Raw genomic sequence first — 14,853 nt, 5'->3', positions numbered from 1 at the left:
ATGAGTATTAGACATGTGCAGAGTAAAATATTTCGTTTCGGAATTTCGTTTTCGTCTGAAAACTTAATTTATTTAGTTACTCCCGAAATTCGTTTTTATTTATTTCGTTTTTCGTTCAAAAATTGCATTCGTCCGAAAATCCACATGAATCACGGTCGAATCTGTCTTTGAAGGCTTATGGTGTCTGTCGAATGTATAAAGAAGATTCGACGGAGCTAGTATATAGCATACTTTAGAACCCTATTAAAGTCTATGGGACTCCAACGTTCAAAATCTAAAGTGCTCATTTTAAAGGCTAATTTGCAAGTTACTGTCCTAAAAAGTGTTTGGGGACCTGGGTCCTGCCCCAGGGGACATGGATCAATGCAAAAAAAAGTTTTAAAAACGGCCGTTTTTTCGGGAGCAGTGATTTTAATAATGATTAAAGTGAAACAATAAAAGTGTAATATTCCTTTAAATTTCGTAGGGGGGGGGGGGGGTTGTCTATAGTATGCCTGTGAAGGGGCGCATGTTTTCCGTGCTTAGAATTGTCCCTGCACAAAGTGTCATTTATGCAGGAAAAAAAGTCCTTTAAAATCACTCGCAGCTATTATGAATTGTCGGCTCCCGTAATACAGAGAACACTCATTGAAAGTCATTGATAAAAAAATAAATAAATAAATAAAAAAAGCGTGGGGGTCCCCCAAATTCAATTACCAGGCCCTTCAGGTCTGGTATGGATATTAAGGGGAACCCTGCCTCAAATTTAAGAAAAAATTTGACGCGGGGTTCCCCCTAAATATCCATAACCAGACCCTTCAGGTCTGGTATGGATATTAAGGGGAACCCCGCGTCAAATTAAAAAAAAACCTGACGTGGGGTTCCCCCTAAAAATCCATACCAGACCCTTTATCCGAGCACGCAACCTGGCAGGCCGCAGGAAAAGAGGGGGGGACGAGAGAGCGCCCCCCCCTCCCTCCTGAACCGTACCAGGCCACATGCCCTCAACATTGGGAGGATGCTTTGGGGGTCTGTGACCCCTCAAAGCACCTTGTCCCCATGTTGATGAAGACAAGGGCCTCATCCCCACAACCCTGGCCGGTGGTTGTGGAGGTCTGCGGGCGGGGGGCTTATCAGAATCTGGAAGCCCCCTTTAACAAGGGGACCCCCAGATCCCGCCCCCCCCCCCTGTTTGAAATGGTAAGGGGGTACAAAAGTACCCCTACCATTTCACAAAGAAAGTGTAAAAAATGGTTAAATAAAACAAACACACTTTTGAAAAATTCCTTTATTAAAAATAAAAAAATAAAAAAAAGATTCCAGCGGCGGTAATCCACTCTTGCTATCCAGCGATGGACGGTCATCTCTCCAGCGATGTCTCATCTCATCCAGCGCAGCGATCCATCCTTCTGTCTCCTCCACGGAGACACTACAGGCATTCCGGCGGCTGACGTTTCTTATATACGGAGGGCGGGGCCACCCGTCACCTGACCCCGCCCCCTCTGACGCAAGGGGAAACCCGGGGTTCCCTGTGACGTAGGGGTGACCCGCACCCCTCTGATGTAACACAGGCAGGTTTCCGGTACATCAGAGGGGGGCGGGGTCACCTATACGTCACGGGGAACCCCGGGTTTCCCCTTGCGTCAGAGGGGGGCGGGGTCAGGTGACGGGTGGCCCCGCCCTCCGTATATAAGAAACGTCAGCCGCCGGAATCCTTGCAATGTCTCCTCCACGGAGACAGAAGAAGGACGGAGGATTCGCTGCGCTGGATGACATGAGACATCGCTGGAGAGATGACCGTCCGTCGCTGGATAGCAAGAGTGGATTACCGCCGCTGGAATCTTTTTTTTATTTTTTTATTTTTAATAAAGGAATTTTTCAAAAGTGTGTTTGTTTTATTTAACCATTTTTTACACTTTCTTTGTGAAATGGTAGGGGTACTTTTGTACCCCCTTACCATTTCAAACAGGGGGGGGGGGCCGGGATCTGGGGGTCCCCTTGTTAAAGGGGGCTTCCAGATTCTGATAAGCCCCCCGCCCGCAGACCTCCACAACCACCGGCCAGGGTTGTGGGGATGAGGCCCTTGTCTTCATCAACATGGGGACAAGGTGCTTTGAGGGGTCACAGACCCCCAAAGCATCCTCCCAATGTTGAGGGCATGTGGCCTGGTACGGTTCAGGAGGGAGGGGGGGCCGCTCTCTCGTCCCCCCCTCTTTTCCTGCGGCCTGCCAGGTTGCGTGCTCGGATAAAGGGTCTGGTATGGATTTTTAGGGGGAACCCCACGTCAATTTTTTTTTAAATTTGACGCGGGGTTCCCCTTAATATCCATACCAGACCTGAAGGGTCTGGTTATGGATATTTAGGGGGAACCCCACGTCAAATTTTTTCTTAAATTTGAGGCAGGGTTCCCCTTAATATCCATACCAGACCTGAAGGGCCTGGTAATTGAATTTGGGGGACCCCCACGCTTTTTTTTTTTATTTATTTTTTTATTTTTTTATTAATGACTTTCAATGAGTGTTCTCTGTATTACGGAGCCGACAATTCATTATAGCTGCGAGTGATTTTAAAGGACTTTTTTTCCTGCATAAATGACACTTTGTGCAGGGACAATTCTAAGCACGGGAAACATGCGCCCCTTCACAGGCATACTATAGACAACCCCCCCCCCTACGAAATTTAAAGGAATATTACACTTTTATTGTTTCACTTTAATCATTATTAAAATCACTGCTCCCGAAAAAACGGCCGTTTTTAAAACTTTTTTTTGCATTGATCCATGTCCCCTGGGGCAGGACCCGGGTCCCCAAACACTTTTTAGGACAGTATCTTGCAGAATCTTTTCTCTCTGTCAAATCTTTTTTCTCTGTCGAATATTTTCTCTATATAATCTTGGACTAATAGAGATAAGGTTAGGCACATTCGAACACAGGTTCTATAGACACAGATTGTTGTCAGAGTCATGTCGAATCTCCTATTCTATATCGAACTGTTGTAACAATGAAAACGAAAATAAAGCATTTATTTATGTCGGATCTTTCGTTTTTCGGATTTTGTGCTTTCGTTATCGTTTGTCAAAACGAAAACGAAAATAGCTGAAATTCGGACGAAAATGCATTCGGACGAAAACGAATGCACATGTCTAATGAGTATGGGGTTGTTTTATTAAAACTAGAGAAGGGCAAAATCTGGTGCAGTTCTACATAGAAACCCATCAATGTTTTTGGGTTTTGTCAAAGCTTTATTGAACACGTTGAAATTAGAAGGTGATCTGAGTCCCTCATAGCAAAAATAAAAGAATTAAAAATATGCAGAATCAGTGCACATACCCCACACCAAAATAGCAGGCAGACAATGTCACTATAGGAAAGCATGGGCCCTCAAATGTATTTTGTATGTACATGTACTGTTGATCGGGCTATAAACACAGGGGGTTTTGTTCACTCTAACAATAGGCAGATGTTTTTTAAGCCGTTTTGTTTGCTTTGGATCTTAGTATCAATCAACCTGATATTAGGTTAAAGTGACATTAATAAAATGTGTTTTTTTCTTACTTGCTGCATGTTTGTCTTCTTTGAAGTATAATGCACCAATAAAGTCTCTCAGTACATTTCTGGCTAATTTTGCAGACAGTTACCATTTGTTTATGATTTATAGGATCTGGTGCCAAGCAGCAGCAGATCAAACCATTGGCATTATTTCAAATTTATTTGAAACTGACACATTTCTATTAATTTAACTTCATGGTAATCTATGCAACTTCTAAATATCTGTAGCCCTGTCCATATTATTGTGTTGTTTGTTTTTGTTCTCTCTTATTGTCTCACCTAAACTATGAATTGATATTAATGTTTACTAGGGATGAGCTTTCTGTTCGGGTCGAACATGAGTTCGACTCAAACATTGGCTGTTCGCCCGTTTATCAAAAACTGAACATTATGGGCCGTTTACGCCAAAATCAAGCGGCGTGTAATGGCCCATATTGCACTGCGGGAGTGCAGTGCATTGCTGTATGATAATTGGCCAGAGCATGCACCTTGACCTGTATGCTTTGGCCAGTCACAGCGGGCTCAGCTAAGAGAGCCATAATTGGCCAAAGTCAGAGTGCCTTTGGCCAATCATGGCTCAGGGAGACTAAGTCCACGACCACACTATATAAGGCTGACTGCACATGTAGTGTGTCATTGCCGGTGTGGACGGAGAGAGAGTGTCATTTAGATTGGGCAGGTTTAGACTATTCAGTTAGCTGCAGTGTATTTCATATATATATATATATATATATATATATATATATATATATATATATATATATATATATATATATATATATATAGATAGATAGATAGATACACACACACAGTCATAATATATATCCACTGCATACAGTTTAGCTATATCTTACTGTAGGCCATTCCTGGTGTACTGTTTCTAATATACTTTAGGTGTTGTACACAGTACACCTTACCGTGCACCCAATACATACAGTGTTCCCATAGTTGCTATTAGACTTCTGGTGGTGTACACAATACCGTGCACCCCTAGTGCAGTTGCTACTACTTTTCTGGTGGTGTATACAGTACACAATACAGTGTAGTGTGGTGTTGCAAAACAAAATCCCCATCATGTCCGGAAGGCCACCAAGGAGAGGCAGACGCTCACAGGCCACTAAAAGAGAGCAAGCAGTGCTCTGCAGTCCACAGTGCTGGTCATGGACATGGTGCATCTTCTGCAGGTGGCCGTGGGGCACACTAAAATTGGGCCTTTGGTGGTGGTGGTGCCACAACACTGTAACCCCTCAGAGATACTCTTGTTGGGAGCAGGAATGGGCCCTGCTGTGAAATATTAGATCAGAAATTGTAATTGCATGCCCCTGTTAAACAGGGACAGAAAAATTGGGCCTTAGGCAGTGGTGGTGGTGCCCTAAACTAAAAATATTGTTGGAGGCTAGCATCATCAAGATTGAGGAGAAATAGGCTACTTAGCATAGGCAGTCTTCAAGGGATCCCACATCCATAGACAAATAAAGTAGTTACATCAGCATCAGGTGCTTGATAGCTGCTGCTAGGGATGAGCTTGGTGTTCCAGACGAACGCATGTTCGACTCGAACACCGGCTGTTCACCCGTTCGGCGAAGCCAGAACTCTGTAAACCGTTAGCGCCAAATTCGCGTGTGCCATCGCAGTGCATTGCTGGCTCATGATTGGCCAAGCATGCACTGTGACCCCACATGCTTGGCCAATCACAGCGCCGGCAGCGAGGAGAGCCATGATTGGCCACAGGCAGGATGCCTGTGGCCAATTATAGCTCAGGCTGTGTAGTATACGCCCCACACTATATAAGGCCGCGTGTAGTGTTCCGGCGTCTGCAGGAGTTAGTGGATGTTGTGTGTGTGCCTTCACCGCACAATACATCTGTATCTATCCTTCATTGCTGTTCGGAGTGTTCTCTAATTGAGCCATCTGCCATCTGCAGCAGTTAGTGGGCAACTGGGTGTTGTCTGTGTGCCAGCACTACAGAATACACTTGTATCTAGCCATTGTTGTTGTTCTCTAATTGAGCCATCTGCCATGTGCCATCTGCAGTAGTTAGTGGGCAACTGGGTGTTGTCTGTGTGCCAGCACTGCAGAATACTCCTGTATCTAACCATTGTTGCTGTTCTCTAATTGAGCCATCTGCCATCTGCAGCAGTTAGTGGGCAACTGGGTGTTGTCTGTGTGCCAGCACTACAGAATACACTTGTATCTACCCATTGTTGCTGTTCTCTAATTGAGCCATCTGCCATCTGCCATCTGCAGTAGTTAGTGGGCAACTGGGTGTTGTCTGTGTGCCAGCACCGCAGAATACACCTGTATCTACCCATTGTTGCTGTTCTCTAATTGAGCCATCTGCCATCTGCAGTAGTTAGTGGGCAACTGGGTGTTGTCTGTGTGCCAGCACCGCAGAATACACCTGTATCTACCCATTGTTGCTGTTCTCTAATTGAGGCATCTGCCATCTGCCATCTGCAGTAGTTAGTGGGCAACTGGTTGTTGTCTGTGTGCCAGCACTGCAGAATACACCTGTATCTACCCATTGTTGCTGTTCTCTAATTGAGCCATCTACCATCTGCAGTAGTTAGTGGGCAACTGGGTGTTGTCTGTGTGCCAGCACTGCAGAATACACCTGTATCTACCCATTGTTGCTGTTCTATATCTATATCTACCCTTTATTGCTGGTGTTCTATAATAAAGACATCTGCAGGAGTTAGTGGGTGTTGTGTGCCTCCAGCACAGCACAATATACACCTGTATCTTCCCTTTATTGCTGGTGTTCTATAATAAAGGCATCTGTAGGAGTTAGTGGGTGTTTTGTGCCTCCAGCACAATATACACTACCCAATTGCTGGTTTTCCCATCTCCCTGCAGGCCATTACCATGTCTGGAAGGCCAACAAGGAGAGGCAGACAGGCACGAGCCAATAAAAGAGGGCAAGCAGGTTCTGTGTCTAGAGACAACAGTGCTGGTCATGGACGTGGTGCATCGTCATCAGGACATGGCCATGGGACATGCTTGTCCTTATTTTGGGCAGCTGGACGTGTTGAGCCACATCATGCCGAAGACTTGTGGATGACCAAGCTCTCTTCATCCTCCTCATCCTCTCTCACCCATTGAGCCATCTGCCATCTGCAGTAGTTAGTAGGCAACTGGGTGTTGTCTGTGTGCCAGCACCGCAGAATACACCTGTATCTACCCATTGTTGCTGTTCTCTAATTGAGACATCCGCCATCTGCCATCTGCAGTAGTTAGTGGGCAACTGGGTGTTGTCTGTGTGCCAGCACTGCAGAATACACCTGTATCTACCCATTGTTGCTGTTCTCTAATTGAGCCATCTACCATCTGCAGTAGTTAGTGGGCGACTGGGTGTTGTCTGTGTGCCAGCACCGCAAAATACACCTGTATCTACCCATTGTTGCTGTTCTCTAATTGAGCTATATGTCATCTGCCATCTGCAGTAGTTAGTGGGCAACTGGGTGTTGTCTGTGTGCCAGCACCGCAAAATACACCTGTATCTACCCATTGTTGCTGTTCTCTAATTGAGCCATTTGCCATCTGCACTAGTTAGTGGGCAACTGGGTGTTGTCTGTGTGCCAGCACCGCAGAATACACCTTTATCTACCCATTGTTGCTGTTCTCTAATTGAGCCATCTGCCATCTGCAGGATTTAGTGGGCGTGACTGGGTGTTGTCTGTGTGCCGGCACCACAGAATACACCTGTATCTACCCATTGTTGCTGTTCTCTAATTGAGCCATCTGCCATCTGCAGGAGTTAGTTTGTGTTGTGTGCCTCCAGCGCAGTATACACCTGTAGCTACCTATATTGCTCTTCTCTAATTGAGCCATCTGCAGGAGTTAGTTGGTGTTGTGTGCCTCCAGCGCAGCACAGTATACACCTATATCTACCCTTTATTGCTGGTGTTCTATAATAAAGACATCTGCAGGAGTTAGTGGGTGTTGTGTGCCTCCAGCACAGCACAATATACACCTGTATCTGCCCTTTATTGCTGGTGTTCTATAATAAAGGCATCTGCAGGAGTTAGTGGGTGTTTTGTGCCTCCAGCACAATATACACTACCCAATTGCTGGTTTTCCCATCTCCCTGCAGGCCATTACCATGTCTGGAAGGCCAACAAGGAGAGGCAGACAGGCACGAGCCAATAAAAGAGGGCAAGCAGGTTCTGTGTCTAGAGACAACAGTGCTGGTCATGGACGTGGTGCATCGTCATCAGGACATGGCCATGGGACATGCTTGTCCTTATTTTGGGCAGCTGGACGTGTTGAGCCACATCATGCTGTCAGGGAAATAGCCGCAATATCACGAGGTTCGTTCGTGTTAACGCGCGTCGGCGCCTACGTAAGCGCAAGGTAGTTTTCAGACGAACGACCGACGCTACGTCTAGCCGGGCGGGCATACGCGGTGATGCCACGAATACTCAACGTACTCGACGTAGACGTACGATCGCTCCAACGCGCTCACGACGTGACCCGGTCATCTCGTCCATTTAAACGATCGCCTGACACTCCTGCACTGCTGGATTATCGTCAGCTCTCCTGTGAAACCTGTACCCGTGCTTCCTGTTTTCTGATCTCCAGTGTACCGACCCGGCTTGCTTGACCTGCTCCTGTTGTTCTCCTGGCTCTGACTCCTGGCTTGTACCTGACATTCCTGATCCGCTTCCTGCACCTGATCCCGGCCTGTTTGACTATTCTCTGGACTTCCGCTGCCTACTCTCGGACTTCTAGCACAGTTGCCCTTCTAGGCCTGCTTACTCCGTACTTGGCCTCTGCTGCTGCTACCTGGCAACCTGTGCTACTGTGGGCACTGCATCCCTGTGTCAACTTCAGGGTTGTGCTGCGCTCGGCCGCAAGGGGAGCCCTCTCAGCATTTCGGCCTCACTCCTGACCGTGACAGTATAATCCAGCCATGTCAGAGGTCGACAGAGGTTCCTCCCCGTTGGAGGCCGTTTTACAAGAACTTACGGCCCTTACTCCAGCTATTCAGGAGCTCCGAGAGAAATATCATTGGCTGAAGGGACGCCTGCAACACCCGCTTGAACCATCCACCTTCCTCGGTCAAGTTCCTGCTTCTACAGTCTCAGCCTCCCCGGAACCACGAGTCCCAGCCCCGGAGCGCTTCTTCGGGGACCGAAGAAGATTCAGATCCTTCAAGAACTCATGTTTCCTCTACTTCTCCCTGCAACCTCAGACTTTTTCTTCAGAAGCAACCAAGGTGGGGTTCACCATTTCATTACTAAGGGACGATCCCCAGACGTGGGCCCACGGCCTGCTGGAGCAACGTAGCCCTTATGTAGATACTTTGGACTTGTTCTTTGAAGCCATGACCCGCCTGTATGATGATCCTTTCCGGACAGCTACAGCCGAAGCAACTTTGTACGCCCTTCGCCAGGGTGGGCGACCTGCGGAGGACTATTCAGTAGAATTCCGTACCTGGAGCTCTGACTCCGGCTGGAACGAAGCAGCACTAAAATTTCACTACCGTATGGGGTTGTCCGAAGCCCTTAAAGACGAGTTGGCCAGATTTAAGATCCCCACTACTCTTGAGGACCTCATTTTACTCGCCATCCAGCTCGACAGGCGCCTACGGGAACGACAGTCTGAACGTTCTCGGACTACTTGCTCCATCCAGGTCCCACCTTCAGCTCATCCAGCAGTAGCTCCCGTTCTGGAGGACATTCCCCGTCCCGCTTTAACCCCCGAAGAGAGACTCCATCGCCGTCAGGCACACCTCTGTTTCTACTGCGGGAAATCGGGACATTTCATTAACTACTGCCCCACAAGGCCGAGTAAACCAGTCCCAAGCACCCCATCTCATCTTCAGGTAGCTAAGTCAGCTTCTGCCCACATCACTCTTCCAGTTTCACTGATGGTGGCAGGCAGCAGGATCCCTCTACAAGCCATCATCGACTCTGGAGCCTGCAGCTGCTTTCTGGACTTAACCTTGGCTAGGAGCCTGGCTCTCCCACTGAACCTCAAGGAACACAGACTGACCGTCCGTTTGGCCGATGGCTCCTTACCTAGTTCAGGTCATGTCACCAAGGAAACTAGTCCCATCCTGACGGTCACCGATTCGGGTCACCGGGAATTCCTTAAATTCGATGTGCTGAGCTCCCCAATGTTCCCTGTTATCCTAGGGATCCCGTGGCTACAGGCGCACAACCCTCAGATCGATTGGCCCACAAGGGTGGTCTCCTTCACATCTGCCTACTGCCAGCAGCACTGCCTAGATCCCGTCCCTTGCAACCTGACCAGTTGTCTGACTGTACAACCTGTACCCAGTCCGGCTTCTCACATACCAGCAGTCTACCAGGAATTCCGAGACGTGTTTGACAAGAGGAAAGCCGATACCCTACCTCCACACCGCCCCTATGACTGCCCCATTGAATTGTTACCCGGGGCCCCCATTCCTTTTGGTCGGATATTTCCCCTTTCGGAGACTGAACTGGAGGCTCTGAGACTATACATTGACGAAAACCTGGCCAAAGGATTCATTCGTCCCTCTTCATCCCCTGCCGGAGCAGGTATCTTCTTTGTGAAGAAAAAGGATAAGACCCTAAGACCATGTGTGGACTATCGGGAATTAAATAATATTACCCTCAAAAACCGTTATCCTCTTCCACTTATCCCTGAACTCCTCCAGAGGTTCCATACCTCACGTATCTTTACGAAACTTGATCTACGTGGGGCTTATAATCTTGTCCGTATCCGGGAAGGGGACGAGTGGAAGACCGCCTTCAGAACAAGATTTGGTCACTTCGAGTATTTAGTCATGCCCTTTGGACTATGTAACGCTCCGGCAACCTTTCAGCATTTCATTAATGATATCTTTCGGGAGCACCTTGACCACTTTATTGTCGCCTACCTTGACGACATTCTGATTTTTTCAACCTCACTAGAACTTCACAGGGTACATGTTAAGAAAGTACTATGTATTCTTAGAACTCACGGGCTATATGCCAAAGCCGAAAAATTTGATTTTGAGAAGGAATCCATCCATTTCTTGGGACTCATTATTTCCACAGGTGGAATTGCCATGGACCCGCAGAAAGTAAAATCCATCCTGGATTGGCCCGCTCCTTCCGACAAAAAGGGGGTACAGAGGTTTATCGGGTTCGCTAACTTTTACCGAAGATTCATACGGGGATTCTCCACCATCGTAGCCCCCATCACCTTGACCACTCGCCAGCACACCAAGTTCCACTGGTCCCCAGCAGCTCAGTCCGCCTTTGATCAGCTCAAGATCCTTTTCACCTCTGCGCCCATCCTGCAGCATCCAGATCCCGCCTTACCCTTCGTGCTAGAGGTTGATGCCTCGGAGGTGGCCACCGGGGCGATCTTATCCCAACGCCAAGGTCCCAAAGCTTTACTGCATCCCGTAGCTTTTTTTTCTCGGAAGATGAGTCCCCCAGAGAAGAACTATGATGTTGGGGACCGGGAACTTCTAGCGATCAAAGCCGCTCTTGAAGAATGGAGGTACCTCCTGGAAGGTGCCGCTCATCCCATTCTAATCTTCACGGACCATAAGAACTTGGAGTATCTCCGTACGGCCAGACGTCTGAGACCCCGACAGGCCCGATGGGCTCTGTTCTTTTCAAGATTCAACTTCCACCTTACTTACCGCCCGGGATCTAAGAACAGCAAAGCGGATGCTTTATCGAGGATGTTTCCTGACACCCCTGAAGGAGCTCCACCCAGTACAATTCTGTCTCCCCAAAATTTCCTGTTACTACAACCAGACCTAAGGTCTTCTATTGAACTGGCTACTAGGCAGTGTACGGAGACCGAAGTTTCTTCCCTGAGGAGCCAAGAAGGGCTTCTATGGCGCCAGGACAAGATTTTTGTTCCCCAACAGGCCAGGTTACTGGTATTGAAGACCTTCCATGACCACCAACTCGCAGGCCACTTTGGAGTGCGGAAAACGACAGACCTTGTACGGCGGTCCCTATGGTGGCCTACTTTAAGGGCGGACTGTAAATTATACGTGGATTCCTGCACCATCTGCCAGCGCAATAAGGGATCCAACACCAGACCCTGGGGTCTGTTAAGGCCACTGCCAGTCCCGGAGAAACCATGGAAAGAAATTTCCATGGATTTTATTGTGGAACTACCTCCCTCTGAGGGGTTTACGGCCATCTTGGTAGTCGTAGACCGCCTGTCCAAAATGGCGCATTTTTTGCCGCTAAAAGGGACCCCCTCTGCCCTAGATACGGCAAAAACTTTTATAAGGGAGATAGTCCGGTTACACGGGGTACCTGATAGCATCGTATCGGACAGAGGGGTACAATTCACCTCCAAATTTTGGAAAGAACTGTGTAGGTTGCTCTCAATTAAGATATGTTTGTCATCTGCCTACCACCCACAGAGTAACGGACAAACCGAAAGGACAAACCAAACATTGGAGCAATACCTGCGGTGCTTCTGCTCCTTCTCCCAGGATGATTGGGTTTCCCTGTTACCGTGTGTGGAATTCGCATATAATAACTCTGTGCACGCCTCCACCAACCAGTCACCCTTCTGGGCAAACTACGGATTTCACCCTTCGTTCCTGCCTAACACCATCCCTGAATCGTCTGTCCCGGCAGTCCAAGACAGAGTAAATCTCATTCACTCGAACTATCAAACACTGCAAGATTCCATGAGAAGGGCCCAGGAGGAATACAAGAAGCAGTATGATAAAAGGAAGAGAGTCAACCCTACCTTCAAGACAGGGGATAAGGTGTGGCTTTCAGCAGCAAATCTCAAACTGCCTTGCCCTTCCCGGAAACTGGGACCTAAATTTCTGGGTCCTTTTGAGATCAAACGGGAGATTAATCCCGTAGCCTTTGAACTTGTTTTGCCTGAATCGTTTAAAATCCATCCCATATTTCATGTCTCCCTCCTTAAACCTGTTACCTTTAGTCCATTTTCAGGTAGAGAAGAAATGCCCCCGGCTCCAGTTCAGGTTGGTGAAGAAACCGAGTACGAAGTGGAGTCCATCCTCGACTGTCGTCGGAGAGGTAGGACCATCCAGTTTTTAATTAAATGGAAGGGGTATTCTGCTGAGGAAAACTCATGGGAGCCTGCCAACCACGTACATGCTCCTAAGCTTTTACATAGGTTCCGCAGCCGGTATCCTGAAAAATGGGCTCGGTTGGGCATCCGGAGGCTGCCCCTTGGGGGGGGGCACTGTCAGGGAAATAGCCGCAATATCACGAGGTTCGTTCGTGTTAACGCGCGTCGGCGCCTACGTAAGCGCAAGGTAGTTTTCAGACGAACGACCGACGCTACGTCTAGCCGGGCGGGCATACGCGGTGATGCCACGAATACTCAACGTACTCGACGTAGACGTACGATCGCTCCAACGCGCTCACGACGTGACCCGGTCATCTCGTCCATTTAAACGATCGCCTGACACTCCTGCACTGCTGGATTATCGTCAGCTCTCCTGTGAAACCTGTACCCGTGCTTCCTGTTTTCTGATCTCCAGTGTACCGACCCGGCTTGCTTGACCTGCTCCTGTTGTTCTCCTGGCTCTGACTCCTGGCTTGTACCTGACATTCCTGATCCGCTTCCTGCACCTGATCCCGGCCTGTTTGACTATTCTCTGGACTTCCGCTGCCTACTCTCGGACTTCCTAGCACAGTTGCCCTTCTAGGCCTGCTTACTCCGTACTTGGCCTCTGCTGCTGCTACCTGGCAACCTGTGCTACTGTGGGCACTGCATCCCTGTGTCAACTTCAGGGTTGTGCTGCGCTCGGCCGCAAGGGGAGCCCTCTCAGCATTTCGGCCTCACTCCTGACCGTGACACATGCAGAAGACTTGTGGATGACCAAGCTCTCCTCATCCTCCTCATCCTCTCTCACCCAGGCTCAGGGTACTAGAAAAGCAGCTGCCAACACATCCTCTTCCCTCATTTCAATGTCATCATCAGTGACTCCTTCCCTAGACCTACCACATCCTCCTGAGGAGTCCCCTGAACTGTTTGAGCACAGTGTTGGGTACATGCTCCAGGAGGATGCCCAGTGTTTTGTAGGCTCTGATGATGATACTCAGCTAGAGGAAGGCAGTAGCATGAGCGCAGAGTGAGGGGAAGCTTAAGAAGGACAGAAGTCATGTTCCACAAGCTGCAGCATACTGCCAGGTTTGCTCCAGTGATGAAGAGGTAGGGGATGATGAGGGCACTGACTCCACGTGGGTGCCTGGTAGGAGAGAGGAGGAGGAGGCACATCTCCAACGAGGCAAGATGCCCCCCGGGGGCCAGCTTAGGGGCAGCACACCGACTGAATCACACTGCAGAGCTCCGCCTGTGCAGGGCACTGCCTCTGCGCGTTATTCTAAAAGTTCTTTGGTGTGGGCCTTTTTTGAGACGAGTGCATCAGATCTCACCGCTGCTATTTTCAACATATGTCTCAAGCACATCTCGCGTGGCCAAAACATCAGCCGCTTGGGCACCACATGCTTGACCAGACATATGTTGACCTGCCATGCAGCTCGTTGGCAAGCTTACCTCAAAGACCCACACCAAAGAACAAAGCGGACCTCTCCTTGCTCCTCATCAGCTGGGATCTCCAACCCCACTAGACCTTCTGGCCTCTTTGAAACCTGTGCTGAGAGGAATGAAGGTGTAGAATTAGGTGTGTCACAGTCATGTGCTTGCGGACACTCTGCTAGCAGTATACCCACATCCGATTGTAGCAAGCAAATTTCCCTGCCCCAGCTGCTGGACCGTAGAAAGAAGTTCACTCCCAGCTATCCACATGCCCAGCGGTTGAATGCTGGCTTGGCTAAATTGCTAGCACTTCAACTGCTACCTTTTCAGTTGGTAGACTCAGCCCCCTTCCGTGAGTTTGTGCAATGTGCGGTTCCTCAGTGGCAGGTCCCCAAACGCCACTTTTTCTCAAGGAAGGTGATTCCAGCTCTCTACCGGCATGTGGAAGGCAATGTCCTTGCCTTGCTGGACAGGGCGGTCAGCGGTAGGGTGCATATTACTGCTGACTCATGGTCCAGCAGGCATGGACAGGGACATTACCTGTCTTTTGCGGCCCATTGGGTCACTCTTCTGGCAGCTGGGAAAGATGCAGGACAAGGTGCAGTAGTGTTGGAGGTTGTTCTGCCACCACACCTCCAAAATGCTACTACTGGTTGTGACACACCTCTCTCTTCTCCACCCCCTCCTCTTCTTCTTCCTCCATGGCCTCTTCCAGTGCTCTGTCCTGGGAACCAGCGGTGCTCTGTAGGCGTTCAAGGGGCTACGCAAGTACGCAGGCAAAACTATGCCATGCCATGCTTGCGCTGGTTTGTTTGGGGGACAGGATCCACACTGGGGCAGATATTTTGTCAGC

Source organism: Lithobates pipiens, unplaced genomic scaffold (assembly GCF_037356315.1).
Source record: "Lithobates pipiens isolate NorthernLeopardFrog02 unplaced genomic scaffold, aLitPip1_a1.2 Scaffold_19, whole genome shotgun sequence".
In the NCBI taxonomy this organism is placed as follows: domain Eukaryota; kingdom Metazoa; phylum Chordata; class Amphibia; order Anura; family Ranidae; genus Lithobates; species Lithobates pipiens.
The sequence above is the reverse complement of the archived record's forward strand: the minus strand, read 5'-3'. Positions refer to the sequence as shown.